General features: G+C 44.6%; 1 long non-coding RNA gene across 1 annotated transcript in view; it reads right to left on the bottom strand.

Moving 5' to 3' along the window:
* Positions 1 to 11,676: 11,676 nt before the first annotated feature.
* Positions 11,677 to 25,921, bottom strand: part of LOC111751102 (uncharacterized) — a 31,553-nt gene continuing 17,308 nt past the window's right edge. The window contains exons 2-3 of the long non-coding RNA XR_002786148.2: positions 13,825 to 13,938; positions 11,677 to 12,287 (exon numbers count right to left, since the gene is read on the bottom strand). This is a non-coding gene — a long non-coding RNA (uncharacterized LOC111751102). The remainder of the gene's footprint in view (positions 12,288 to 13,824; positions 13,939 to 25,921) is intronic.

The raw sequence follows: 25,921 nt of genomic DNA, 5'->3' as shown, positions 1-25,921 counted from the left end.
ATAGAAGGAGGCAGATCTGTGTCAATAGTGAAAACCAACAATGACATGAGGCTCTCTCTTGAAGATTGAAAAGAATGACCAGAAACAACATGATTGTTTTTCTCTTAGAATGCATTTCCATGGACGTTGGAATTCTAGTCTTGTTGAGTTTTTATTTGCTAAACTTGGCATTGACTAGATAATGTTTCACTGTTCACTGCCATCAAAAATAAGACTTTTTACAGCTGTTATAGAAAACAGTGTGGTGGTTCCTCAAAAAACTAAAAATAGAACTTCCATATGACTCTGCAATTCTACTCCTAGGCATATATCCAAAAGATTTGAAAAGAGAGACTCAAAAAGAGACTCGTACACCAATATTCACTGCAGCACTGTTCACAATAAACAAAAAGTGGCAACAACCTAAATGCCCATCAACAGATGAATGAATAACAAAACGTGGTATATACGTACAATGGAATACTACTCAGCCAGTAAGAAAATTGAAGTCTTGATACATGCTACAGTAAGGATGGAGCTTGAACACATTATGCTGAGGGAAATAACCCAATCATAAAAGGACAAAGATTGTTCACCTCACTTATATAAAAAGACAAGAAAGGCAAATGTGCAGAGACTAAGTTACTAGGGATGGGAGGGAGGGGGGAAAGGGGGCTAACAGTGAGGTAAAAACTGCATTGTTTAAGGTTGGGTTGTACAGCCAATTATTGTAACTGTTTTTAATAAGTCATAGACCTGTAAAAAGTTGAACTGGCACACCCATGTTTATTGCAGCACTGTTTACAACTGCAAAAACGTGGAAGCAACCAAGGTGCCCATCAACGGATGAATGGATAAATTATGGTATATTCACACAATGGAATAGTACGCATCGATAAAGAACAGTGAGGAATCTGTGAAACATTTCATAACATTGAGGAATCTGGAAGGCATTATGCTGAGTGAAATTAGTCAGTTGCAAAAGGACAAATATTGTATAAGACCACTATTATAAGAACTTGAGAAATAGTTTAAACTGAGAAGAAAACATTCTTTTGTGGTTACGAGAGGGGGGAGGGAGGGAGGGTAGGAGAGGTGCATTCGCTAATTAGATAGTAGGTAAGAACTACTTTAGGTGAAGGGAAAGACAGCACACAATACAGGGGAGGTCAGCACAATTCGACTAAACCAAAAGCAAAGAAGTTTCCTGAATAAACCGAATGCTTCGAAGGCCAGCGTAGCAGGGCCAGGGGTCTGAGGGCCATGGTTTCAGGGGACATCTAAGTCAATTGGCATAATAAAATCTATTAAGAAAACATTCTGCATCCCACTTTGAAGAATGGTGTCTGGGGTCTTAAATGCTAGCAAGCAGCCATCTAAGATGCATCAATTGGTCTCAACCCACCTGCATCAAAGGAGAATGAAGAACACCAAGGACACAAGGCGATTACGAGCCCAAGAGACAGAAAGGACCACATGAACCAGCGACTACATCATCCTGAGACCAGAAGAGCTAGATGGTGCCCGGCCACAACCCATGACTGCCCTGACAGGGAGCACAACAGAGAACCCCTGAGAGAGCAGGAGAGCAGTGGGATGCAGATGCCATATTCTCATAAGACCAGACTTAATGGTCTGACTGAGACTGGAAGGACCCCAGTGGTCATGGCCCCCAGACCTTCTGTTGGCCCAGGACAGAAACCATTCCCGAAGCCAACTCTTCAGACATGGATTAGACTGGGCAATGGGTTGGAGAGGGATGCTGGTGGGGAGTGGGCTTCTTGGATCAGGTGGACACTTGAGGCTATGTTGGCATCTCCTGCCTGGAGGGGAGATGAGAGGGTGGAGGGGGTTAGACACTGGCGAAAAGGACACGAAAAGAGAGTGGAGGGAGAGAGCAGGCTGTCTCATTAGGGGGAGAGTAATTGGGAGTGTGTAGCACGGTGTATATGGGTTTTTGTGTGAGAGACTGACTGTGAGTTGAACTGGCAAAAGTTGTGTGATAGATACATACACAACAACGATTTAAAAACAAAAAAAGAGTAGCTACTGAGGCTGCTTATGTACAACCAAATACCTCATGGGATTTTGTTCGTAGGTTTGAAGTTTACAGTCATGGTTTCACGGAGCATCCTAGTTAATTGGCCTAAAAATGTGTTTAGTGCTTCTGTTCTATGTCCTAGTTTGCTGCATAGTGCCTGGGGACTTAAAAGCTTGCAAACGGCAATGCAAGGCCAAAAAATTTGCCTGTATTTACCTGGAACAACAGAGGAAGAAGGAGAGTCAGAAACAGGAGGAGGGTACGGAATGCGTGGCTAATTGCCGCTATCGCCATGAGACCAAACCGGAATGGCGTCTAGCTACCATTACTGAACGTTTTGACCAAAGATTCCACAGAAGAATCCTGATCGAAAGGTGTAAAATGCAGACCAGAATTTCAAATTCCCATGGACTCTAGACTTTCTGGAGCCATGAAGGGTGGATGAACCCCTGAAACTATTGCCCTGAGATAATCTTTAAACCTTAAACATTAAACCAAAAATATCCCCTCAAGTCGTCTATAAACAAAACATTTAGCTTAACTAGTAAGGAATGTCTGCCTTGAACATTTTGTTCTTTTAAGATCTAGCTATATGAGATTAGACTGACAGCAGCAGCTTGAAAGATTAGATGGAAAACTTAGGCGAAGTGAGTTTATGTTAATGGAGAGTTTATGCTAATAGAAGGCACAATTCAGATAAAGAGGATGAAAATAGTTCCACAAATTGAAGGATGTAACCAATGTCACTGAATTGTCCATGTACAAATTGTTGCACTGGTGTATATTCTGCTGTGTATATTCTCAACAACAAAAGTAAAATAAACTTTGAAAAAAAAAAAAAAGACTGAACATAAAATGTCTTAGCACCAATATTTCTAACACACTTGTCTGTGTAAAACCCCTAGAGGACTCAGGGACCTCAAGCTGTTTTTTGAAGTCATAATACTTCTTGTAATTTCAAGACCCAAAAAAGAACGAATCCTTTCATGAATTCTGTAGCTGTGGTTTCTGAATTCCAGGAAAACCGGAGTCAGGGGAGGGGGGGTCTGTGCCTCATCCACCTCACCTGGGGGGTTCAGGAGCAGGGGCTTCCAAGCCTCAGTTTCCCTTCTAAATCAATTTTCCTGCCTTCCAGGGAGGGTGGGTGGGATACCTGTCTGGCATGATGCTTCGATACTCAGGAAAGAGTCACACCTAAAAGGAGTAGAGGCTGCTTTGTGTCCACAGCAACTGACACGGTGCCTCCCCAAGCCAGAGCCAGAGGGCCATGCAGTGAAAAAGTGCACCTTGTGCTGGATCCAGACCTCGAGGTCCCTCTGGGTTGCTGCAACTTTTGGTAAACCTGTGACCAGACTTTCATCAAGTGACATATTCATCTTGGGAAACGTTTTCCTTCTTACCACAGTTTATGAGTCAAGGAGTGACTTTTAAACATATTTCTTCAGTTCTCTTTTTTGGCATACTGTCTGAGTGGCTCTTGGACACAGAACCTCAGAGCCTCCTCACAACAGCTCCAGGAGGTGGCAGGAGTGATGTCGTCACCCAGAAGTGAATGACATGAGGTAGGAGAGAATGAGGAAGCTCGCCTAAACGTGCCCAGCAGGGGGCAGCCAGGGGTGGTGGTTCTGATGCCAGGTCTAGCACTCTCTTCCTGCTCACTGTGTGGTGTCATCCACAGGAACATCCACTCCAGGGTAATGGTTTTGGCTTTGTTGTATTTAAAAGAATCTGCAGAGCCACCGGAAAGCCCCTGCATGTGGACTTGGATGGAACCTGGAGGAAGCCAGGTGTAAGGCACCCATCCAAGACCTAGCTCAGTGGTGAAGGAATGAGTGGACACCAAGCTCTGAAGAAACAGGAGCCACCAGGCAGGGAAGCAGGTCCAGATACACACACAGGACTCCAGGCCCCCCGGGATCCCATGAGCCTCCTTCTCTCATGCCTGCCCTGTCTTTCCCTTACAGAACAGGCCATGAGTTCTGCCCAGAAATTCCTCACACTCAAGACTCTAGGGTCTCTGACCATCAACCCCAGGTTGTTAGTGCAGTACCTGGGGGAAAACAAAACCAAATCCACTGCCATCAAGTCAATTCTGACTCATAATGACCCCATAGGACAGAGTAGAACTGCCCATAGGTTTCCAAGGCTGTAAATCTTTACGGAAACAGACTGCCACATCTTTCTCCCATGGAGTGACTTGCGGGTTCAAACTGCCAACCTTCTGGTTAGCAACTGAGCACTTAACCACGGTACCACCTGGGCTTCTGGAGAAAGAGGTCCTTAAAAAAATTATTGCATAAGTAACCCACATCTCTGTAGAAAAATTAGAAAATGCAGAGAAGCAAAACCAAAAAGTGTTTAAAAAATCTATGATCCAGAGATAGGGGCCAAGATGGCGGACTAGGTGGACGCTGCCATGGATCCCTCTTGCAACAAAGACTCGGAGAAACAAGGGAATCGATCACATACATAACAATCTATGAACTCTGAACAACAAGCACAGACTTAGAGATGGAAAACAAACAAATACGGGCAGACAGCGACCGTTTTCAGAACTAGGAGCCAGGGTACCAGGCAGGTGACCTTCGGAGCCCGATCTGGGACAGAGCCCAGGGGGGCAGACAGCACAGACGGGGGGCCCAGCCCTTCCCCCCCGAACCCACCCCGGGAGGAAGTCTAGCTGGTTGGCGCAGGCGGCGTAGTGGCGCAGCCAGAGGGAGAAGCACCCGGGAGGTAGTGACTGATATTGGAGCGGGGAGAACAGCATCCCAGCTGGGGACTCGTCCCGCCGGGAGTTTGGCAGGAAGCGGGCGGAGGTGAGCGGGGGGGAGGTCAGCTATATTTCCCTAAAGCGACCCCAGGGCGGAGCCCACACATTCGTGCGGGAGGACGCCCACCCAGTCCGCGCGTTCTGCGCGGCGAACCAGAGGAAGAAATCCCCGGAAGTGACTGGTCTCAGAGCGGGGAAAACAGCGTCCCAGACGGGGAGCCATTCCGCTGGGATTTGGGCGCGCGCGCGGGCGGGGCGTGAGCGCGGGGTCCAATTATATTCCCCTGAATTGACCCAGGGGGTGGGCCCACCTGGTCGTGCGGGTGACGCCTACCCAGATCGCGCGTGTGGCACGGCGCACCAGAGGGAAAAACCCCCGGAAGTGACTGGTCTTGGACCAGGGAAAGCAGCGTCCCAGCCCGCGAGCCGTCCCGCTGGGCTTTGGGCGCACGCGCACGGGCGGGGCGCGAGCGCGGGGTCCAATTATATTCTCCTGAATAGACCCTGGGGGTGGGCCCACCCGTTCGTGCGGGACACGCCCGCCCAGTGCGCGCGAGCGGTGCCGCGCACCAGAGGGAGAAGTCCCCGGGAGGAAGTGACTGGTCTCCGAGCAGGGAAAGCAGTGTCCTAGCCTGGAAGCCGTTCCGCCCGGATTTTGGCGGATGGGGGCGGAGTGTGAACGGGGTGTTCAGCTCTATATCCTGTGGTTCTACACTCCCAGCTCTCTGATCCCTCCCCCACCCTCCCCAGGCAGCTCCATTAACATCCGAATACCCGGAGCCAGAGGGAGAATTCAGATAGGGATCTGACGGCATTTTTTTTTTAGCTGATTACCTGGAAAATCTAGTTTCCCAGTGATGGCTCGGAGACAGCAGTCCGTATCAAACCACATAAAGAAACAGACCATGACAGCTTCTCCAACCCCCCAAACAAAAGAATCAAAATCCTTCCCAAATGAAGATACAATCCTGGAATTATCAGATACAGAATATAAAAAACTAATTTACAGAATGCTTAAATGCTTAATGATGTCACAAATGAAATTAGGATAAATGCAGAAAAAGCCAAGGAACATACTGATAAAACTGTTGAAGAACTCAAAAAGATTATTCAAGAACATAGTGGAAAAATTAATAAGTTGCAAGAATCCATAGAGAGACAGCATGTAGAAATCCAAAAGATTAACAATAAAATTACAGAATTTGACAACGCAATAGAAAGTCAGAGGAGCAGACTCGAGCAATTAGAATGTAGACTGGGACTACTGGAGGACCAGGGAATGAACACCAACATAGCTGAAAAAAAATCAGATAAAAGAATTAAAAAAAATGAAGAAACCCTAAGAATCATGTGGGACTCTATCAAGAAGGATAACTTGCGAGTGATTGGAGTCCCAGAACGGGGAGGGGGGACAGAAAACACAGAGAAAATAGTTGAAGAACTCCTGACACAAAACTTCCCTGACATCATGAAAGACGAAAGGATATCTATCCAAGATGCTCATCGAACCCCATTTAAGATTGATCCAAAAAGAAAAACACCAAGACATATTATCATCACACTTGCCAAAACCAAAGACAAACAGAAAATTTTAAAAGCAGCCAGGGAGAAAAGAAAGGTATCCTTCAAGGGAGAATCAATAAGAATAAGTTCAGACTACTCAGCAGAAACCATGCAGGCAAGAAGGGAATGGGACGACGTATATAGAGCACTGAAGGAGAAAAACTGCCAACCAAGGATCATATATCCAGCAAAACTCTCTATGAAATATGAAGGCGAAATTAAGATATTTACAGATAAACACAAGTTTATAGAATTGGCAAAAACTAAACCAAGACTGCAAGAAGTGCTAAAGGAGATTGTTTGGCCTGATGACCAATAATATCAGGTACCAGCACAATACAAGGTCACAAAACAGAACGTCCTGATATCAACGCAACTCAAATAGGGAAAGCACAAAAACAAACAAATTAAGACTAATTCTAAAAAATAAATAAACAATACACATAACAGGAAATCATGGAAATCAATAGATAAACGATCACAATAATCAAAAAGAGGGACTAAATATAGGAGGCATTGAACTGCCAGATGGAGAGGGATACAAGGCGATATAGAAGGATACAAGTTAGGTTTTTAATTAGAAAAATAGGGGTAAATAATAAGGTAACCAAAAAAAGGAATATCAATTCCATAACTCAAGAAAAACGTAACGACTCAACAAACACAAAGTTAAACATTATGAAAATGAGGATCTCACAAGCTACTAAGAAAAACGTCTCTGCACAAAAAAGCATGTGGAAAAATGAAATGGCCAACAACACACATGAAAAGGCATCAAAATGACAGCACTAAAAACTTATTTATCTATAATTACGCTGAATGTAAATGGACTAAATGCACCAATAAAGAGACAGAGAGTCACGGACTGGATAAAGAAACACGATCCATCTATATGCTGCCTACAAGAGACACACCTTAGACTTAGAGACACAAACAAACTAAAACTCAAAGGATGGAAAAAAATATATCAAGCAAACAATAAGCAAAAAAGAAGAGGAGTAGCAATATTAATTTCTGACAAAATAGACTTTAGACTTAAATCCGCCACAAAAGATAAAGAAGGACACTATATAATGATAAAAGGGACAATTGATCAGGAAGACATAACCATATTAAATATTTACGCACCCAATGACAGGGCTGCAAGATACATAAATCAAATTTTAACAGAACTGAAAAGTGAGATAGACACCTCCACATTTATAGTAGGAGATTTTAACACACCACTTTCGGAGAAGGATAGGACATCCAGTAAGAAGCTCAATAGAGACACAGAAGACCTACTTACAACAATCAACCAACTTGATCTCATTGACTTATACAGAACTCTCCACCCAACTGCTGCAAAGTATACTTTTTTTTCTAGCGCACATGGAACATTCTCTAGAATAGACCACATATTAGGTCATAAAACAAATCTTTGCAGAATCCAAAACATCGAAATATTACAAAGCATCTTCTCAGACCACAAGGCAATGAAGCTAGAAATCAATAACAGAAAAACTAGGGAAAAGAAATCAAATACTTGGAAAATGAACAATACCCTCCTGAAAAAAGACTGGGTTATAGAAGACATCAAGGAGGGAATAAGGAAATTCTTAGAAAGCAACGAGAATGAAAATACTTCCTATCAAAACCTCTGGGACACAGCAAAAGCAGTGCTCAGAGGCCAATTTATATCGATAAATGCACACATACAAAAAGAAGAAAGAGCCAAAAGCAGAGAACTGTCCCGACAACTTGAACAAATAGAAAGTGAGCAACAAAAGAATCCATCAGGCACCAGAAGAAAACAAATAATAAAAATTAGAGCTGAACTAAATGAATTAGAGAACAGAAAAACAATCGAAAGAATTAACAAAGCCAAAAGCTGGTTCTTTGAAAAAATTAACAAAATTGATAAACCATTGGCTAGACTGACTAAAGAAAAACAGGAAAGGAAACAAATAACCCGAATAAGAAACGAGAAGGACCACATCACAACAGAACCAAATGAAATTAAAAGAATCATTTCAGATTACTACGTAAAATTGTACTCTAACAAATTTGAAAACCTAGAAGAAATGGATAAATTCTTGGAACAATACTACCTACATAAACTAACACATTCAGAAGTAGAACAACTAAATAGACCCATAACAAAAAAAGAGATTGAAACGGTAATCCAAAAACTCCCAACAAAAAAAGTCCTGGCCCAGACAGCTACACTGCAGAGTTCTACCAAACCTTCAGAGAAGACTTAACACCATTACTATTGAAGGTATTTCAAAGCATAGAAAAAGACAGAATACTACCCAACTCATTCTATGAAGCTACCATCTCCCTGATACCAAAACCAGGTAAAGACATTACAAAAAAAGAAAATTTTAGACCTATATCCCTCATGAACATAGATGCAAAAATCCTCAACAAAATTCTAGCCAATAGAATCCAACAACACATCAAAAAAATAATTCACCCTAATCAAGTGGGATTTATACCAGGTATGCAAGGCTGGTTTAATATCAGAAAAACCATTAATGTAATCCATCACATAAATAAAACAAAAGATTAAAACCACATGATCTTATCAATAGATGCAGAAAAGGCATTTGACAAAGTTCAACACCCATTTATGATAAAAACTCTTACCAAAATAGGAATAGAAGGAAAATTCCTCAACATAATTTTTTTTTTTTATGCAAAGCCAACAGCCAATATCACTCTAAGTGGAGAGAACCTGAAAGCATTTCCCTTGAGAACTGGAACCAGACAAGGATGCCCTTTATCACCGCTCTTATTCAACATCGTACTTGAAGTCCTAGCCAGGGCAATTAGGCTAGACAAAGAAATAAAGCGTATCCAGATTGGTAAGGAGGAAGTAAAGCTATCACTATTTGCAGATGACATGATCGTATACATGGAAAACCCTAAGAAATCCTCCAGAAAACTACTGAAACTAATAGAAGAGTTTGGCAGAGTCTCAGGATATAAAATAAACATACAAAAATCACTTGGATTCCTCTACATCAACAAAAAGAATACCGAAGAGGAAATAACCAAATCAATACCATTCACAGTAGCCCCCAAGAAGATAAAATACTTAGGAATAAATCTTACCAAGGATGTAAAAGACCTATACAAAGAAAACTATAAAACTCTGCTACAAGAAATTCAAAAGGACATACTTGAGTGGAAGAACATACCCTGCTCATGGATAGGAAGACTTAACATAGTAAAAATGTCTATTCTACCAAAAGCCATCTATACATATAACGCACTTCCAATCCAAATACCAATGTCATACTTTAAGGGGATAGAGAAACAAATCACTAATTTCATATGGAAGGGAAAGAACCCCCGGATAAGCAAAACATTACTGAAAAAGAAGAAGAAAGTGGGAGGCCTCACTCTACCTAATTTCAGAACCTATTATACAGCTACAGTAGTCAAAACAGCCTGGTACTGGTACAACAACAGGCACATAGACCAATGGAACAGAATTGAGAACCCAGATATAAATCCATCCACGTATGAGCAGCTGATATTTGACAAAGGACCAGTGTCAGTCAATTGGGGAAATGATAGCCTTTTTAACAAATGGTGCTGGCATACCTGGATATCCATTTGCAAAAGAATGGAACAAGACCCACACCTCACACCATGCACAAAAACTAACTCCAAGTGGATCAAAGACCTAAACATAAAGGCTAAAACGATAAAGAGCATGGAAGAAAAAACAGGATCAACCCTAGGAGCCCTAATACAAGGCATAAACAGAATACAAAACATTACCAAAAATGACGAAGAGAAACCAGATAACTGGGAGCTCCTAAAAATCAAACACCTATGCTCATCTAAAGACTTCACCAAAAGAGTAAAAAGACCACCTACAGACTGGGAAAGAATATTCAGCTATGACATCTCAGACCAGCGCCTGATCTCTAAAATCTACATGATTCTGTCAAAACTCAACCACAAAAAGACAAACAACCCAATCAAGAAGTGGGCAAAGGATATGAACACACATTTCACTAAAGAAGATATTCAGGCAGCCAACAGATACATGAGAAAATGCTCCCGATCATTAGCCATTAGAGAAATGCAAATTAAAACTACAATGAGATTCCATCTCACACCAACTAGACTGGCATTAATCCAAAAAACACAAAATAATAAATGTTGGAGAGGCTGCGGAGAGATTGGAACTCTCATACACTGCTGGTGGGATTGTAAAATGGTACAACCACTTTGGAAATCCATCTGGCGTTATCTTAAACAGTTAGAAATAGAACTACCATACAACCCAGAAATCCCACTCCTCGGAATATACCCTAGAGATACGAGAGCCTTCACACAAACAGATATATGCACACCCATGTTTATTGCAGCTCTGTTGACAATAGCAAAAAGCTGGAAGCAACCAAGATGTCCGTCAACGGATGAATGGTTAAATAAATTGTGGTATATTCACACAATGGAATACTACACATCAATAAAGAACAGTGACAAATCTCTGAAACATTTCATAACATGGAGGAATCTGGAAGGCATTATGCTGAGCGAAATGAGTCAGTTGCAAAAGGACAAATATTGTATAAGACCACTATTATAAGATCTTGAGAAATAGAAAAAACGGAGAAGAATACATACTTTTGTGGTTACAAAGGGGGGAGGGAGGAAGGGAGAGGGCTTTTTATTGATCAATCTGTAGATAAGAACTGCTTTGGGTGAAGGGAAAGACAACACTCAATACAACGAAGGTCAGCCTAATTGGACTGGACTAAAAGCAAAGAGGTTTCCGGGATAAAATGAAAGCTTCAAAGGTCAGCGGAGCAGGGGCTGGGGTCTGGGGAACTTGGTTTGAGGGGACTTCTAAGTCAATGGGCAAAATAATTCTATTATGAAAACATTCTGCATCCCACTTTGAATTGAGGCACCTGGGGTCCTAAATGCCAACAAGCGGCCATCTAAGATACATTAATTGGTCTCAATCCACCTGGAGCAAAGGCAAAGGAAGAACACCAAGGTCACACGACAACTAAGAACCCAAGAGACAGAAAGGGCCACATGAACCAGAGACCTACATTATCCTGAGACCAGAAGAACTCGTTGGTGCCCGGCAACAATCGATGTCTGCCCTGTCAGGGAACACAACAGACAACTCCTGAGGGAGCAGGAGACCAATGGGATACAGACCCCAAATTCTCATGAAAAGAACATACCTAATGGTATGATTGAGACTAGAGGAATCCCAGAGATAATGCTCCCCAGAACCTCTGATGACACAGGACAGGAACCATCCCCGAAGACAAATCATCAGGCATGATGAAAAGGACTGGTCAGTGAGGGGGAGAGAGATGCCGATGAAGAGAGAGCTAATTAAATCAGGTGGACACTGGAGAGTGTGTTGGCAACTCTTGACTGGAGGGGGGATGGGAAGATAGAGAGAGAGGGAAGATGGCAAAATTGGCACGAAACGAGAGACTGTAAGGGCTGACTCAATAGGGGGAGAGCAAGTGGGAGAAGGGAGTAAGATGTATGTAAACGTACATGTGACAGACTGATTGGAATGGTAAACGTTCACTTGAAGCTTAATAATAATTAATTAAAAAAAAAATCTATGATCCCACTTCACTTACCATGAAAGTTTTAATGTGTTTCCTTCCAGTGTTTATTTCCAGTTGAATTGCATGTATGTACACAAATGATTTTTTTTACAAAAATTCTGTAATCTGTTTTTCTTACTCAGCAATTCATTTTTTAATCAATACCTGAATTCATTGCAAAAGAATCAAACAATACAAAAATAAATGAAGTCCCCTTCTTCATGACCCCCGCTCTTGTCCATTCCCCTACTGACTGTGGTTTCCATGTGTGTGCTCTGGTAAGCAATGCTGCGGTGGACATCTTCATACAAGCCTGCAGCGCGCACTTGTTCCTCTAGAGTGAATACTGAGAATTGGGATTGCTGGGTCAAGGTACAGACATATTTTTAATTTTAATAAATACTGCCAAATTGTTCTGAAAATAGGCATACTGATTTCTTTTCCCACAATTGGAACAGCCATTGTCCCACACCTACTAACATCATCAAGCATTTTAACGCTTGCCGACCTAACAGGTGAAAAGTCTAATGGTTGTTTTAGTTTGGACTTCCCAGAATACTGGCAATGTTTACATTGGCTGCTATGTTTCCTCTACTGTGAATAACCTGGTTATACCCTCTGCACTTTGTGTTGTTTGCCTTTTAAAGTGTCTTTTAGAACTTCTTTCTCTATTCTGGTATTAAGCCCTTATATGTTACATGTATTGCAAACATTTTTCTCTGTATTTGTTAAATGTCTTTTAACTTTGATTATGATGCCTTTTATCATAGTTTTTTTTTTATGTAATCAAAGCTTTCAATCTTTTCCATAATAACTTTTGTGAGTTTTGTTTTATTTACGTTAATGTTAGATCCATACCATAGTTTTGGTGCTTATATTTAATTCTTTCTCAGTAATAAATTCCAAAAAAAAAATAATAATCATACGAGAGAGGGATCTAATTTTTTTCCAAAGGCAGATCCAAGTATCACAAAACCCTTCATGGCGTATCTCAAAATTCCCCCCCGTACTTAAAAGGCTATTTTTATCATTTGATAAACTTTTCTACTTAGATGGTTAGTTTTGGGACTTTCAACAGTGTTCCATTGGCCTATTTTTCTGTCCCTACACTAATACCTCGCTGTTTTAGCCACTGTAGCTTTATAGCCTGTTTTGACATCTGGGAGGAAAGTACCTCCTCATTGTTCTTTTTCAAAATCTCCCTGGCTCTTCTTGGGCATTTTTCCCTTTCACACGGGGCTTTAAAATCTCCCGTTGATCCTTTTATGGATGCGATACTCTCCTGCATTCCTCGGGTATACCGCCTGTGCATATGCTAAATGTTCAGCTCCTCCCAGTGTCCTTTCCATCTGTTGAGTTCAACGGCTGTCTCTCAACGTGCTGATTTGCTCATCTACGTACTTGAAAATCCTTTTCATCTATTTTCTTACCTTAGCCGACCCCTGGGGATTAAGGCAGAGGTGCTGGATGTGGTGGAGATGAAGACACTACCTTTCTCCCCGTTTCGCCCAGGTGTCAGAAACCCCTGGTGCTCTGCCCACCCTGCTGGCTCCACTGCTATCCCATCTGCTGAAACTGATCCGGGGTCTTGGCACCGGCAAGTGAGGAGGAAGTGGCTGGCCAGGCTGGGCTCTTAGATCCAGCTTCCTAAATAAATCACCCTGAAGAATGTTTGGGACCTTTCCCGCCTCTTATACCCATGGCCTCCTGGCTTGGAACCCCCAGCTTTTTCCACCTCTGAAGTCTTGCCCCAGCCGAGGTTGGGCCTGCAGGTCCTCTGCTTCTGCTGTTCATAGATCTGATCCTCCCTGTTCTCTCCCTCTAGGAAGTTCCTCAGAATTCCTGACCCAATTATCATTCTCCCACACTGAGGGGTTTCTTACCGGCCATTTTACTGGGTTCTGGGTGATCCAATCTTCTCATCACACTTTCAGAACAATACCACTAACCATCATCATCATTCTCAATCACTGCAGAGAATCCCACGTGTATCTTTTCTAAAATAGAGTAAACAGGGTTGGATATACATCACTTCTAATCTTTAGTATTATAAATAATCACAATGAACATTATTATACACACATTCCAGATCATTTGTTATTTCATATAATAAATTCCTAGAAGATTTATTGGGTCAAACACTACGACCATTTGTGAGGCTTTTGATAGATATCGCCAACTCACCTCTCAGAATCGTTACATTCATTTACATTCCTACCTGTATACAAAGAATCCGTTTCTCGCACCTTCACCACCCAATTAAGACAATCTCTGTCACTTGATTTTTCTTCTGCTTGGTATGTTTCACTGCGAAATCTAAGTAAGGATTTCTCAGTTCTTATCCTGAATTTGTCCCTCAGCTTTGCAATGGACTTTATATGAGAAACCTTCTAACGCTGGGTTCTGTGGTAAAATGGTCTCTGAATACACCACTGTGCAGAAACACCCATGACCATGCTCTTGCTCTGGTCTCTGCTGCGTTCCTAGCTTGACCTCTCAGGAGCCAGGAGGGATCATCTAGCTAGCGGTCTCTCTCTAAATATATCTATGAAATTGTAACTCTACCTTTGCCAGGATGCATGGCAAAGTGTAGCTCAGAAATACAAATCAGGTGGGTTAGGGGAATTAAAGTGGGAGAAATATAACGTAATTTAGAATGATAAAAAAAATTCCCCCAAGGAATTGCCTATTGTGTGTTCAGTGTTCACAAGTCATGCCTTTGTAATTGTTTATCTACATTCGTTTATTAAAGTCCAAACTATTCTATCAAGCAGGCACTGGCATCACCACTCTGAGGGCGAGGAAATCATGTATTCAAGAACTTACATGACTTGTGTGATGGTTAAGATTGTGTGTCAACTTGGCTGGGCCATGATTCTCAGTGTTTACACGTGATCGCCCCCATGATGGGATCTGCTGTGAGTAGCCAGTCAGTCGAAAGGGAGTTTCCTTGTGCATATAGCCTGCAATCCAAGTTCTCTCTGGTTCCTGCAGCTGCCTCCTGTTCATCTGACCTTGGTTCTTGGGACTTCAGCTAGCAGCTTATCTGCAGATCTTACCTACCTTCACCAGCCGCTGCAGCTTCATCAACTGGGAGAGGCCTTGCAGTCTTCCTGCCAATCTTAGGATGCATCGATCTTCACAGCCTCTGAGCAAGAACCCTGCTCTCCGACCTGCCGATCCAGGGTTCCCCATCCCCTGCGGCCGTGTGAATTTAGGAGAAGCCTTCATCCTGGTCCACAGACTTGGGACATTCCAGCCTCTACAATCACGTGAGCTGTTTCCTTAATATAAATCTCTCTATATATATACATACATACACGCTTTACTGGTTTTGCTTCTCTAGAGAACCCAGCCTAAGACAACTTGTCTGTAGCAAAAACAAGATTTACACCCAATTCAGCTACCTGCAAAGCCTGAATCACTAAGTAGGTTGCCAAAGAGGTCCCAACAGCAGCCCACTTTGATCCCAAACCTCAACACTGATTGCTCACATGACCATAAATTCTGATGAAGATGTCAGAAACAACCTCACACCTGAATTCCACATCCCTCTGGGGGCACTCTGAGGAAAACCAGTGTACATGCTACAAAGTCAGCAACTATTAACTGGTGTGTTTGGTGATGAGTCCACAGTGCCTAGAACAATACCTGGCGTACAGTAGGTGCTCCAGATATTTTTTAATAGATGAACAGATGCTTCTCAGTTGTATCTGTTAACTTGCAAATGGAAGAAGAAAGACAAGCGGAACAAAATGATAAACACAAAAAATTAAGTGTGTATGTATCTACTCCAACAAGCACCATGCATCCACACACATTTTCAATCAAACAGCAATTTCATTACTCTTTCCACTGTGACTGTGCCCTCCTTTCACTGCCTAGTAAATCAAGGCCTTTTCAGCCAATAAGTTAGGTTAAAAAGATTCTTTCCTACTGGCCTTAGAAAGGAAAGATTCCTCAATTCCCTTAGGTCGGACATACATGAGCTTAGCACACGGATACGACACACACTATGGGAGCTCTGGGGAAACAGGACCCCACAGAGAGTGAGTCTATGTCAGGGTGGAGTGGCTCTGGAGAAAGGGCCCTGCAGTATATGACCACAACCAGGGAACACAACTGAAAGGCCCCAGTGAGAGACCACCCACGAATCCATAAGAACCACCAAGAATCAACTGTGGCTCCTTCCAAGACCAGAGAGGGCCTACGCCCTGCTCGAAACACATAAATCAAGTAAAGACTTTGCTGATGCCCCACACCACCTACTGCCCAGTACTGGAGGGGTAAGGACTGAAATGTGAAAGGCAGGAAAGAGAGATAAGACAATGCCCTACATCCCAGGCAGCCAGCGGCAGCAGGTCCAGAGAGGAAAAATGTACAAAGCTTTTGATTGTTACAGTGGACCAGACACAGTAAGGACTAAACCAGATGTTGTTCTCTGACTTAGCATGGGTAATTACTTGTTGTTAGCTGGCTCCGACTCCTGGCGAGCCCTGTATGACAGAACAAAATGCTGTCTGGTCCTGTGCCATCTTCAAGATTCTTGGCATGCTGAATCCGCTGTTGTGACCACTGTGCATTTTGAGTACCTTCCAACCTAGGGGGCTCATCTTCCAGCACTGTATCAGGCAATGTTCTATTATGACCCATAGGGTTTCTATTGGCTGATTTTCAGAAGTAGATCTCCAGGCTTTTCTTCCTAGTCTGTCTTAGTCTGGAAGATACACTGAAACCCGTCCACCATGGATGACCCTACTGGCATTTGAAATACCAGTGGCATAGCTTCCAGCATCATTACACGTAAGCCACTACAGTATGACAAACTGACAAACAAGTGGCAGAACATGTGTAGAGAACTTCTTTTTATAACCAGAGATGTCATTTTAGCACACCAAGGAAATGTAAAAAGATAACTGGGGTACAAACATAAAGTTATCGCATCTAGCTTTTTCTAGCCACACCTAGTCAGTGCATGACAACTCTACCTGCAGAGTGCTCATGGCACCCACCTGTATCATTTCAGTCAATCCCCACAGCCTGTGACAGGTTTTAGGACATTCCAGACTCATCAATTTCAATTCACCAATGTTTTATTTGAATTCTTGACAAAAAATATATTTAATGGGCTGCCAAGCAGAATATGCTGTTGATAAAAGGGAAGGGAGGTGTCTACAAACTTCAAACTCCATGACAGCTCATCTCTGGAAAATAGAAGCTCCCCTCCCTCCTGTGGAAGGGGAGAAAGGAGCTCTGTAAGTGGAATCATTAGGACTTCCATGGCCAGGTAGGCAGGGCCAGTAGTGAAATCGGCAACAACTAGGGACATCAACTCCAGGAGAGGCCAAGACACATGTGCTGTAGGGGCTCCGGACCCCATGAGAAAGAAGGTCTTTAGGAGGAGCGTTTACACCTCACAGAACTCAATGTGGTTGTCTCCACACACTGTTCGGGGCAGGGCTGCCCTCTGATGTCCAAGCAGGAGTCCACATACCAAGAAGCAGACACTCGCAGCAGGAGGCAGTCAGACATCCAGTACAGAATGAAACAACCAACACAGCGAAGTCTCAGAGTTAGACTGCCAGTTTAAACCCTGCCAGCTATTAACTAGTCACCTTTGTCCAAGTTACTTGATGTCTCTAAACCTCAGCTTCCTCATCTTAAAATAGAGGCTTTCACCTAGAATAGACAGGAAGTGGTAAGCACTGTGAGTGCTCAACTCACGGTGAGGAAAGGAAGGACCCTATCCATATAAAGAGCCACAGGAGCAGAGATGGCCAGGCCCTGTCACTCCACATTTGCAACTAATGACAAGAACAATGTAGGAAAATGCATCTGGGAGTCTGGCCTGGAGGGCTTAGGCCAAGCATTCCCATGCCACTCCTCCAAACTGCTGAGCTTGCCCTGGCCACCACCGCGCGACCGCGCCTTCAACGTCACTTTCAGCTGGTCCGGCCCTGGAGGGCGCTACTTGCCCTGGGAGCACAGACTTCATGGTGTCACTAGTGACACCAGACAGAGGTCTGGGAGAAGACGGGCCCCCATTCCCTCTAGACCCTGTCCTCTCTCCTGGCTGGAGGATGAGGAGCACCCCCAGGAGGAAGATGTTCTGCTTCAGCACCAGCTTCCGAGAGACCCCTTTTCTCCTCCCACCATGAGGCAACTGTACCACTCCCCGCCCTCCCCGAGTCTCAGTCCAGGGAGATGCTGATCACCTTTTTCTCTGAGAGCAGAAAGGAAAGCAGCAAACACCACCAGCTGCTTAAATAACAGCCTCTTGTGGACTGGGCAGCTATGTCCTCATGCCCACAGTGGGCAGTGCTGACGGAGTTGGAAGTTGCATGTGAAAAGATTCACGCAGGGCTTTAAAGTTTCCAAAACTGCTTAGCAGACATCTCATGCCGTCTTGATCCTCACAACCCCATGGCCTTTCAGAAGCCAGCATTTCCATCCCCAATCTGCAGATGAAAACACCAAGACTCAGAGAAGTGGTTTGCCAAGGGTCAGCACCTAGACTCCCATCAGGCCCTCTGACCCAGGCTCAGGACCCCCTGACCTGCTGAGCTGCCTGAAGGGGCAGAGCTTTCTCTGCATTATGTGGCCTGAAGAGATGCAGTAGCTGTCGCCTCCGTAAGGCCTTGCTTCCATGCCCACCTCACAGGAGTCTCCTCCCCAGGTTCTCATAACCTCCCTCTCATATCAGCACATGTACTTGCCTCTGGATGTCCTTGGGTGGTGCAAACAGGTGCACTCAGCTGCTAACCAAAAAGGTGGAGGTTCAACTCCACCCGAGCACCTTGGAAGAAAAGCCTGGTGATCTACTTAAAAATCAGCTACTAAAAACCGTACAAGCACAGTTCTACTCTCACACACATGGGGTAGCCATGAGTCAGAATCACCTCAACAGCAACCGGTTGCTTGCTTCAGAGGACAGGAGCATCGTGGCCCTGCAGCGAGCATTCACAGTCTCGGCCGTCCACCACGGCGGGGGGATAAGTAATACTCCCAGCACGGTGGTGAAGGGGTATAAACGCGATGTTGGTAAAGCCCAGTGCGGTACCTCACGGAGTGAGCCTCTATGAGCATTCACAGTCTCGGCCGTCCACCACGGCCGGGGGATAAGTAATAGTCCCAGCACGGTGGTGAAGGGGTATAAACGCGATATTGGTAAAGCCCAGTGCGGTACCTCACGGAGTGAGCCTCTATGAACAACAGCCATTATTAGCCCATCAAACTCTTCAAAAGCATTCTTTAGGGGAAAAGGAACAACGACATCAATTGGACAGAGCACTGGCCTGAACTTAAGCAAACGCTCTGTTAGAAGTCTCAGTATCCACTGACTAATAAATTCAAAATGCCACATTGACAGTATTCTGGTCAGTCAACCTCCTATTTCTATGGCCCTCTGCTTGCTCCTGGGCCACCTAAGCTGAGCAAGAGAGACTATCCTGGAGAGCCAGGAGCAGAATTGTCACTAGCCTGTTCATCTTTCAGCAGCCAACAAGAGGTTTGGCATTTCTCATTAAACCCTACAATCTGGTGTCAGTGGAGCCTGGCTGTTGTTAGCTCCATGAGGCCGTGATAGCTTAAAAAAAAAAAAAAAAAATTTTTTTTTTTTTTCTTTAGATATGTGGAAAATTCACTTGCAAACACAGCATTTTTGGCATTTTGTGACTCATACCAGGAAACGACTCAACTCCCTCCAGGAACCAGGTGGTCACTGCTGAGAAGGGAACAACTTTATCTGCCAAGATCAGAGAAACTAACCAGCTGCTCCACAATTCACACCCCTAATCACAATAAAAAAAAAAAAAAATCACAATACTTACCCCTAATCTGGCTCAGAAGGACCCAGGACTGAAAGACAAGAATTTTCAGTTTGAGTAAACCTTCCAAGAGTCTAGCACATCAGATGAAAATAGACCCACACCAGGAAAAGCCTATACATTCTAGAAAGAAACCATAAAGATTTTATACAAAATACTAAGGGTTACATGGCCTCAGCCATCTCCAAAGCCATGCTGGAAGCTAGAAGACAGAGCAAATGTCTCCTCAACTCTGAGAGTAAGTTAATGTCCCAGGGAGTATTCTATACCTGCTAATCAATTATGTATGAGGGTAGAATATAGACATTTTCAATGTGCAAAATCTCAGGAACTTTACTTCCCTTCTCTCTTTCTCAGAAAGCGACTGGATCCTGGGCTCCACCAAATTGAGGGAATGAATCAAAGAACACAGAGACATGGATGCCAAGGAGCAGAGAGTCCAACACAGGACAGAAGGGGATCTCAGAACGAGTGCCAAGTGGAGGTCCCAGTGGCAGCTGTGTGCCAGGTCTAGACGCCGGTCCAGATCACAGGAGTCAGAGGGTGCAAGGAGAGACTTCGTCAAGGGAAAGGAAATGAAATTATGTGAATGCCTTAATTTAAATAACTGGGGAAGAATTTGAGGATAAATTGGTGATTTGTATTTGACAAGTACAAACAAAAAACAATTATTAATGCCAGGGAAAACAAAAAGTCAGGTAGGGAAAAAAAAAAAGCAATCATATACTACAGGACTAAGCTGTCAATGACAGAGATATTGCCACAAAATAAAAACACCAAATAGGGGCCTCACCAAAACTGCAGTATAGTTGCGCATAGAAGGGAGGACAGAAGTGTGGTCTTGTGTGCGTGTATGTGTGGGTGAGAATATGTGTGTGTGACCACGCGTGTATGTGAGAACGTGCATGTGGTATGTGTATGAATGTATCTGTGTGACAGCATGTGTGAGTATGCATGTGTGTCTATGTATACATGTCAGCATGTGTGTCTGTGAGCGTATGAATGTAAGTGTGTGGGGGGTGCCTGTGTGTGTGTGTGTGTGAGAGAACATGTATGTGTGGCTGTGTGTAAGAACATGCATGTGGTTTGTATGCCTGTGTGTCTGTGTGTAAATGTCAGCATGTGTGTGTGAGCATATGAATGTGAGTGTGGGGGGTGCCTGTGTGCATGTGTGAGCGTGTGTGAAAACGTGTGTGTGTATGCATGAGTGTGCCTGTGTGTAAGCATGTGTAAGCGTGTGTCTATATTGTACATGTGAGCATGTGTGCCTGTGTATGAACGTGAGTATATAAGAGTGTGCATCTGTGTGTGCACGTGTGTATGTGTGTCTAAAAGGTTAATATTAGGCTTGGGCTGTAAAGACCTGCCTGAGAAAAAGGTCTCAGAGTCTGTCTTCTTTCAGGCTTCCTTGGAAATCAGAGCTTACATAAATGAGGAATGCTGTGCCAACCTGGCTTTCTCAGGAAGCCCTGGTCTCTAGAGATGCCCTGAAGTGAAAGGCCATGAGCTGGCATGCCAGCCTTGAACCTACCTCACCAGGTCAGTGTAAAAGATTGGGGGAAACCGAGGCTGTGGCCCCTTCATGTGAAGTGGGGCCATCCTCTCTGTGGCTCTTCTCTGTGGCAGCCGTACACATCCTACATGGATGAGGAGGCAGAAGACAGGACAGCTGCTGGACACGTGGTGGCCTAAGGATACTGGGCTTGCAGCATGTCCTGTGCTATACCCTGACTGAGCTGGGTGAACATCATCATCAATTAAAGTTTCTGGGTCTGACGAACCAGTCACCACTGCTGCTGGGGTACAGCACCATAGGAGTTAATGCCTGGCTTCACGACAGTCAACAGACAGTGTCCAGGTCTGAAAAGTCAAGACACAGCAATATAAGGTTGTGAGTCAGAGATGTGTGGACACGGACCAGGAGAATCCAGGACAGGAGATGAGGGTGTCTCCTCCAGGAGCAAGAAGGGAGCATGGGATGGAGAGGGTGTCTGGATCCAGGGGCCAGGTTGAGTAGAGAGGTTTGACTTCATAAGCTATGTGCCTGTGTGTATTTGATAAAAACAAATAGCACCTTTAAAAAGATGTTTTGAGAGGCAGAGCCAACATAGCACTACAGACAGAAGCATCATGCCATCCCTCCACAGCAAAGACCTGAAAAACTAAGTACAACAGAGACAAACGTCAATCCTGGAATCCTAAGTGTCAAAGGAAGAGATAAAGAACTTAACCAAGCAATGAATGGAATCAGAGCTGGAGAAAAATGTAGAACAAAATCCTGACCAAAAAAAGACCAAACTTATTGGCCTGAGACAGGATTAACCCCAAGAGTATGGGCCCCAGTAGCTCAGTAATGAAGTCACTCCTGAGGTTCACCCTTCATCCAAAGATTGGGCAGGCCCATAAAACAAGACAAGACTAAAGGGGCACGCCAGCCCAGAGGCAAGGACTAGAAGTCAGGAAGGGACAGGAAAGCTGGTAATGAGGAACCCAAGGTCAAGAAGGGCAAGTGTTGCTATGTCATGGGGTTGTTAACCAATGTTATAAAACAATATGTGTACCGTTTAATGAGAAGTTAGTTTGTTCTGTAAACCCTCACCTAAAGCACAATAAAAAATAAACAAAAGATGTTTTGAAGTCAGGAAGGAACATACAAAAATTTTGCAGCCTTAGGTTCATGAGGCTTCTGGTGGCTTGTTTCCTCTTTCCAGTTTTCAGTGGCTGCTTCACATTCCTAATAAACAGGCCTTGCTTTTAAGGGGAACAAAATAAATGTTTGTAAGACTGACAAGAAGATGGAGGTAGACCTTGGCCAATACCCTTCCTCTACAGGTAAACATTCCAAGCCAATTCAAAGACTCTTTGCAAGTAGGTTTGTCTTTTGAAACACGTTGATTCTGGAGCCTGTTCCTTTATGATTATCACTGTAATTATTATTAGAAAAAACCTAGATAATAGCCAATGCAGAGTCCGTGTTCTGTCAGGCCCTGTGCAAAACTCTTAACTTAAATTGTCTTACGCAAATTTCAGCAACAGCCTTCTGAGAACAGTGCCTTTATTATCCCCATTTTACAATGAGATACCCGGTGCACAGAGGTGAGCCACATGCATGGCTGTGTGGCCAGGACACAGACCCGGAAGGGCAGCAGCCTCCAGGCCAGACTTCCCCACTCCTACCTTTGATTTGTATCATTGCAGTACCAAACACAGAATGTTCCTTAGAAGGGAGGACAGCGATACTTTGACTCACTTACTCTGGACTCATCATCAGGAAAGATGAACCACTAGAAAAGGACAACATGTTTGGTAAAGTAGGGAGTCAAAGAAAACAAGGGAAACCCTAAATGAGATGAACTGATACGATAGCCACAACAATGCGCTAAAGCATACCAATCATCGTGAGGACGGTACAGGACATAAAGTTGCCATGATTTGCAGCCAACTTGATGGCAACTAACAACAACAACACATTTAATCAAACTTGCTACGAATAAAGCATTGTCATCAATACTGTCCCTACATGCTTACTGAGGCCAAATCATAAGCCAGCACTGATCCAGACACCATGACGAATGCAAAGGGTTTTAATGCTTTGCCCATCCCTGAGGAAAGCCAGGGTTAATAGTCTCTTTTCCACAACAGGAGGCTAGGTGAGGGGTCTTAGATAAATTCAGAAATCCCACCTACATGTTGGGAGCATAAAAATTCTCAGACTCATCCCTCCCAGTCTCCAGCCCCTGATCCTAACTTTCCCAGGGGCCCCATTCCAGGGCTGAGTCCCAGGGCACATGCCCTCAGGAGGCCCCTGGAGCTCTGTCACTTGTAACTGGGTGGCTGGCAAGTGTCCCCAGAGCAGCATCTGAGCCAGATGCTGAGGTCTGCAGGAGTGGCCTGGTGGGCGGGGTCCTGGCCCAGCAGCAAACATACCCGGGAACATGTTAGAAACACAGATTACCCACCCTAGCCATATTACTGATTCAGGAAATCTGGGGTGGGACCTGCCATTTGTGATCTAACAGGCCCCTGGGGGGATTCTGATACAGCTAGAATTTGAAGGATGGTCTTTTCCTGGAAGAAGCTTGAAGGAATTGAACCTCCTCGTCTTTCTGGCTTTGACTGGAGCAAGAGACCACAACTCACCAACAAGAGATGTAGGTGCTGTCATGTGTGGTGGCACCTCACCTCTAGACACACGCCAGGTAGAAAGCAAGAACCAGCTTTGCGGGATGTTTAATGACGCCCCAAAAAAACCACTGCCATCGAGTCAATTCCAACTCTGTAAGGATAGAGTAGAACTTCCTCATAGGGTTTCCAAGGATGTGGCAAACTGCCACATCTTTCTTCCATGGAGTGAACTGCCGACCTATTGGTCAGCAGCTGAGCGATTTAACCACTGTGCCACCAGGGCTCCGTTTTAATGGAATGGCACAGCAAGATGTTATTTTATTTGTTCCTAACAGTAACAGGAAGAGCCACCGCAATTATCCCTGTTCCTCGGAGGAGGCACCTGAGGGACAGTAACACGGCTTTGCCTGAGGCCCCCCGGGAGGCCTGAGCCTGGAGGATGAGTCCAAACCCCACATGCCTCCACTCCCCTATGCAGACCAGCACCCCAACTCTAACACACACACTCCCCAGAGAGCTTGTGAACGGTTTCTGACAGTGGGTCTGGGTGGGCCTGAGGTTCTGCATTTCCAGCCAGGCCCCCAGGAGGCCCCCACTGCTGACGGTCGACCTGGCAGGCTGTGTTCTCAGCCTTGGCTGCTGGGGGCTCCGAACACCTGGGGGCTCCGAAAGCCCCAGTACAGTGCCGAGGCCACACCCCACCAGTCAAATCTGAAATCCCAGAGGAGCAGTACACCCATGCTACGTCCATTTGGATTCCCCAGCAGACCCTGAAACAAAAACACAAGTGCAAGGCTGATTTGGGAGGGTATCCCAGGAAGTACAGTGAGGGATTTGGGAAGTATGACAGAGTAAGGAAAAAAGCCAATAAAGGGTACATTGATGAAAGGGTTACCCCTGGGGTGGGTGGGGCTTACCCCTGAAGAACCATGTAGAATATGCCTCAGAATCCACCCCTGAGACTGGGAAGTGAGGTATTTATTCACTCAGTGCTGCCCTCAGGGCTAAGGGTTGCTCTTGCGTGTGGTGTGGGGAAGACTCGGGTGAGAAATCAGGACTCAAGTGGTGTGGGGGTTACCTGTCCCCAGTGTGAGAACTGCCCACTTTGCTGCAGCTGCTCCAATCCTGCGGCCCCTGGTGCCTTGTTGTCAGAGAAGCTTAACGAAGCGTTCCACAGCACCATCTCATTCTCACCCCATTCCTCACTTTGAGGGCGGCTGAGCTCAGAGTTCCATTCCTGGTTTTTAAGATGGTAAAGGGCTCACCAAGGGCACCAGCTGGGGAGTGATAAAGCCAAGAGGTAAATTCTGTTTTTCTGACTCCTATATCACGTGCTTGGCATACACCTTACACTTGGAAGTTTTCTCTGAGCCATCCCACGTACCCCACCCCCATCCCATCTGTTCACCTTAGTGAGGTTTTCAGGACTGGAAAAAAACAAGAAACCATAGACACCTTATTTTCTTAAGTCCAGCATCTTCCTCTGGCTCTGTTTATATGAAGGCAATTTTACCTTTTAGCTATGAGTCTCCTAGGCTGTCGTTTGCATCGGTTTGTTTTGTCTTTTGCTTTATTAACTGTCCACACTTAACACAAGGTTTCTCTCTTAACACGGCATGAGTGACAGCACAGTTTAGACTACAGTTCTGGAAAGCACTCCTGCCACAGGCAGCCTGCCAGAACCTGACCCTCAGCATCAAGGTAGGTGTCCTGATACCTGGTTAACTGAATCATAGCACCTACTTTGAAACTGAGTAATCGAGGCTCCAAGTTGACTTCCCAAGGCGAGGAGCTCCACTCCCTCTTCATCGATTCCTCCTCCCACTCCAAGCATCCAGTCTCCCAGGTTTGGAGAACTGACTCTTACCAGAGGTTCCAGATGCCTTTGCTCCTTCCCCATGGCAGCCAGGAGGCATCCTACCCAGACCACCCTCTCAGCCGGCAGAAATCTCCCTGAGCAGAGTTGGCCTTCACTGCAGCAGGGCCCCTGACACCTCCCTTCTCCTCCCTCTCTACTCACCTCCCCAGG

This window comes from Loxodonta africana, chromosome 24 (assembly GCF_030014295.1).
Source record: "Loxodonta africana isolate mLoxAfr1 chromosome 24, mLoxAfr1.hap2, whole genome shotgun sequence".
NCBI lineage: Eukaryota > Metazoa > Chordata > Mammalia > Proboscidea > Elephantidae > Loxodonta > Loxodonta africana.
This window is presented reverse-complemented; position numbering and strand designations above follow the sequence as displayed.